This window comes from Humulus lupulus, chromosome 6, assembly GCF_963169125.1.
Source record: "Humulus lupulus chromosome 6, drHumLupu1.1, whole genome shotgun sequence".
Classification (NCBI taxonomy): Eukaryota; Viridiplantae; Streptophyta; class Magnoliopsida; order Rosales; family Cannabaceae; genus Humulus; species Humulus lupulus.
This window is the reverse complement of record NC_084798.1, coordinates 220,029,742-220,035,287: the sequence shown is the minus strand read 5'-3', so window position 1 is coordinate 220,035,287 and position 5,546 is coordinate 220,029,742. Positions and strand designations below refer to the sequence as shown.

The 5,546-nt window shown below is 32.0% G+C and overlaps 1 long non-coding RNA gene across 1 annotated transcript; it reads left to right on the top strand.

The window, feature by feature from the left end:
- The first annotated feature begins 4,318 nt into the window (after positions 1–4,318).
- Positions 4,319–4,856, top strand: LOC133783425 (uncharacterized). The gene is made up of 3 exons (XR_009870887.1): positions 4,319–4,349; positions 4,455–4,478; positions 4,797–4,856. It is a non-coding gene; the product is annotated as an uncharacterized LOC133783425 (long non-coding RNA).
- Positions 4,857–5,546: the final 690 nt, after the last annotated feature.

The window sequence follows — 5,546 nt, the reverse complement described above, 5'->3', positions numbered from 1 at the left end:
AAGGTAAATTTTCTTTTCATGCACAACCATGGGGGTAGAATGTAAATGACAAGCATAACAGGCCAACAACTATTCTTACTACTAAGAGAAGTGTGTGGATTATTCCCGTCAGTCAAAAGACCTAGACGAATATTATGAGATTCATTTCCAAAACAAGGCCACTTCAAATCAACCTTCTTCCAAGCTAGGGTGTCAGCTGGATTCCTTAATTTACCATCATTTTTTCTCTCATTAGCATTCCACGATAAATTTTTAGCATGTTCAGCATTTCTAAACAATCGAATGAAACAAGGAATAGGAGGAAGGTATCACAAGACCTTGGCGGGTACTCCTTCCTCGACATCCTCACTATTTCTTTTCTTTTGCCATCGTGACTCACCACAAGTAGGACACATTTTTGTATCTGCAAAGTCATTCCGATATAATATGCAATCATTAGGACATGCATGAATTTTTTCATATTGCATGCCCAATGAGCATAATGTTTTCATTGCTTCATAAAATGAAGTTGGCATTTCATTACACTCCGGCAACAAATCATTCAAAAAACAAAGTAGATTAGTCATTCCTTTATCACTCCAATCGTGTTTAGCTTTCAAATTGTACAACCTAAGGAGTGCGGATAACTTTGTAAATTTTTTACAATGGGGGTAAATCGATTTCTCAGCATCACTAAGTAGTGTCTCAAACTTATCTGGGTCTGCTCCGGATCCATAATGTGCATCATCAATCTTATCATCTATTGCATCACAATTCTCCTCTACTATATTCCTCCTTACTTCATTGGGTCTACTTGGCGGAGTTGGAGCGACATGCATTCTCTCCCCATGCATATACCAAACCGTGTAACTTTTTTCGATTCCATTGAAAAATAAGTGTTGTTTGATCTTACTAAGATCCATTTTCCTTACATTTCCACACTTAATACATGGGCAACGAGTAAATTTTAGGTCTTTCACATTTTCTGAACAAAATCTTAAGAATAAATCGACTCCGTTTTTATATTCCACGGATAACCTATTCAGTGACATCCATTTTCTATCCATATCTTCTCCTATGTTTATGAAAAATTAAACAATAAAAACTACATAAGCATACGACCAAGCATATGAAAAATTGGGCATCATTTCTTCTATATTAGTAACTAGTCATCCGTCAATCTAATCAAATCCAATCAAATAAGCACAACACAATTCAAATATAATAATAGAATACATAATTCTAGACAAAATCACACACCATTTCCCCTATAATAGTGATCTATCCATCTGTTAACAACAAGTCAAACAATTCAAATATCACACAATAAGTTTCTTCCTTATAGCTCCACAGCACACAAACAAATTTTCTAGAAATACTTCACTAAAACACACAGTTCTCAACCTTCTGTTATCACCGCAACACACAATTTTAATCTTAGAACCTACTTCACTATGGATGAATATTTAAGATATTCAAACTCTTCTAACAAAAATTTAATAATACTAAAACAAGAGATAAGATAATGTACGCACCTCTTGCAATTAATAGTCCTAGCTAGAAAATTTACTTCACTTTGCAATGCACGTTGCTATTAAATTCATAACCAGCAAAATTGAATTAATTAATAAATAAAAAATTACTAAACAAATATCACTAAATAATTGGATTAACAATAACTTATTCTTGCAATTTTAGAAACTTCAAAACCTCAAATGTGTGCTTGAAATAGAAATTTTGAGGCAAAAATCTCTCTAGTTAAAACTACAACCTACAAAATTAAATTAATTAATAAATAAAAGATTACTAAATAAATAAAACATAATATATATAATCAACCTTCTTCAATGTTAATAAAATATTTAAAATATATATACAAATATATATAATTTTTGAATAATATAATAATATAAATAAAAAAATCATAAGCATATATACTTGAATTACTTATTTCTATACATGCAATTTAGTATGTAAATTAAAATTAAATTATTTTCATTATTTTAGACATATATATATATATATACTTAATCAACCTAAAAAATTAATTAAAAAATCTAGTATTTTCGAATTAAATAGTAAAAAAAAATAAAAAATAGTAAATAATGTGGTGTAACTATTAAACCCCAATTGTGTATCCCAAATCTTCATTAAAATCATTTTTCAAACTTTAAAAAAATATTTATAATAAACTCACAAATCATAAAAAAAATGCACAAAAATAATTATTTCTATCATTCTAACTATAATACATTGTTTTAATGATGAAATCATATCTCAGATCTTCTTGAAATCGAACAAAGATTACCCAAAATCGTAACCCACAATACCCTAAAATCCCAATATTATCCCATTATAATTAAAGAAAATAAATAAAAAAACATTATCATAACTATTATACATTAATTAAAATTAACAAACATACCTGAAATTAGTTATTGGAGGAGAAAATTGGCCAAAATCGGTATCAACTTCACCCAAAATCACCCACAATACCCAAAACCGCAACCCACAAAATACCCTAAAATCCCAACATTAACCCTTTATAATTAAAGAAATAAATAAAAAAAAAACATTATCCTAACTATTAAACATTAATTAAACTTAAAAACATACTTGAATTTAATTTTCGGAGGAGCAAATCGGCCAAAATCGGATGTGAAGTTCGCCCAAAATCGCCCAGAAATCGCCTCTGGTTCATGTATGGCTAGAGGAAGACGGTGTAATGAACTTATACAGGGGAGGCTTCTAATGTCTTCCCTGGGAAGACGTGCACACTTCCAACTACTACAAAATATACTTTACGAGACACCTTTTTAAGACACGCACCTAAATGTATGTCCTAAAAAATATATCTGGAGTTTTTAGGACTCTCAATGAGAGTCCTTAAAAATCACATTTTAAGACTCGCAATGAGAGTTCTAAAAACATATGTGAGTCCTGTTGACTCTCGATTTGGCCAACGACACGGAGTCAAATGTACGACAAAGTATAAAGCAAGAATGAGAAAAATGATCTAACGGAAAGGAAGAAAACACCAAGGAATTATAGTGGTTCGACCCCAAAGAATGGTAATAACGTCCACTTAGTGATATCATTATTATTGAATCTCAAAGCAGTGATCAAAGAACTAGGGTTCTTTGAGTTTCACAAACCTTGAATGTATTACAATCAGACGATGTACAATTCACTATAGCTCTCTTTTCTCTCAATAGTTAGCACAAAGATTCAGGAATCAAAAGTTCAAAAGTCTCTTCCTTGAGCTATTTCATGCATATTTATAGGCTCAAGGAGGGTTACACATGAAAACGTGCCCTATCTTTCCTTAATAATCGCGTATCAAGATAATAATGACTTAAATATTATAGCTTAAGAATGAAATAACTTAAATATTACGATCAGCCTGGTCGTATAAAAAATTAACCCTAACGATACAGTATGCTTCTGGTCAATAATCGAGCAGTACTTTCGCCACGTGTGAGAAATTATTGCCACGTCATTAGCAACCGTTTTTTTGGGTAAACAAGTACTAAAAAACATGAATAAAAAAATTTAAGAGTGATGACTTTTAAGGACTCACTTTGGGTGTCCTAAAAGAGAATTAAAGACTCCCAAAGTAAGTCCTAAAAACTTTTAAGTAAAATTTGATAAATACACTTACATTTTCGAAATTGGGGATTTTTATTAGAGTTAGGGTACCATACAATTTTTAGCACACACAAAGAAAATGAGAGAAGAGGGTCTCGGCCTGGGGTTTGAAACCATACGGGGCGGCAGGGCAGCAATGGCGGCTAGGATCCGACGGCGGCGAAGGTCTCCACGGCAGGCGTGCTTACCATGACAGGAGGTTTCCTTGGACTCAAGCATGTCGGCGGACTCTAGCAAGGGATTCTCGGCCACAACTGTCAGCCACGGCTGGGCATTTCCTTGGACGAAAGCACATCGGCGGACAGAAGAGACAGCACAGAGCATGTATGTTTTTATTCGGCACCATGGCCATTATCCAGGTACACAGATTACCCTATAATATTGTACTCTAGAAATCCCTAGATTTATCCCTCTTTTTTATCTCATTATCATTGTTGTTATTATCTATTGGTGATTGATGTTGTTTTTATTCAGGCCAAGAAATCGACGGAAGATCTAAAAGAAATCACTCACAAAGTCTACTTTGACGTTGAGATAGATGGAAAACCAGCTGGCAATGTAGTGCATCTCAGATTTTCCTTCTACTTTATTGTTATTATTATTATTATAAATTATTTTTTGATTTCTTAATTAGTTCAGAATTTTTTGATGTTGATTCACTTATAATTTTTGTGATCTCAGGTCGCGTTGTCTCTTTGGAAAGGCGGTCCCTAAGACTGCAGGTATAGTCGATTTAAAGGTTAATTATTATATGCAAATACAAATATATTGCAATTTTCTAGCTATTTATTTGACTAATTATTGAATTTTTATTTTTATTCTTGTAGAAAATTTCCGAGCTTTGTGCACAGGTAAACATATAGTTTTAGCTTCATATCGTTGTATCATCCCTAAAATGTGATATTGTAATTGCTTTTCATTTTGAAAGTTGGAGTTTGAAAATGTGGAGGCATGAAAGGTCTTGATATCTCTGACATGCAAATAGTAGACAGCAAGCTTAATTCGTTCCCCAAATCTAATTATGTTTCATTTTCCTTTAAAAATTGACTTTCATAAATTGTGGTCATTAATCTAATTATTATATTTGTTGTGTTAAGTTTAACCTTTTTAATAGAGAATGTCAACATCTAACATTTTTCTTTTTTTATAATGTTGATTAAAATGAATAGGTTAATATTTTGATTGGTCTTAAAGCATTGGATTGGTAGCTAATTGCAAGAGGTATATTGTATTTGATTTAGTTTTAAAAAATTTCATTATTTTACAATTTTTAATGATAAATGTATTACTTTAGTGGAGTTTGAATATCTTAGATATTCGTCCGTAGTAAAGTAGGTTTTGGGAATTCTGTGTGCTGCGGTGATAACGGAAGATTGAGAACTTGCATGTCTTAGTGAAGTAGGTTATGAGAATTTTGTGTGCTGTGGTGATATATGGATGAAAACCTGTGTGTTATTTGATTTGTTTGACATGTTGATGTTGATTGTGAGAGATGGCTAGGCTAGTAAATTAGGAGATATGTTGTCTGATTTTCTATAGATTTTTTTGTACTTAGTTTTGTGTGAAAATATGAAAAAGATGATTGCCACAATGATAAATTTGTAATCCGAATATTTACCATTCGAGTTACTTTAAACATAATAATGAGTTACTCTATATGTAACCACCAAATTACTCTTTGAGTCACTCTAAATGTACCAACAAGGTTACTCTCTATATATACCAACTTAGTTATATTTTGTATACCAAATGGTTAAAATATACACGTTCATAAAAAAAAATCGCGCCGAAAACAGTTCACGGGTTGTAAACACTGAGAGCTCTACCGGTAGGGCTTAAAGTGAAGCCCCTATAAGAAAATTCCCTATATATAGCCATTTATGACCGTGTATATTGTAGCCATCTAGACCGTGTTTTTT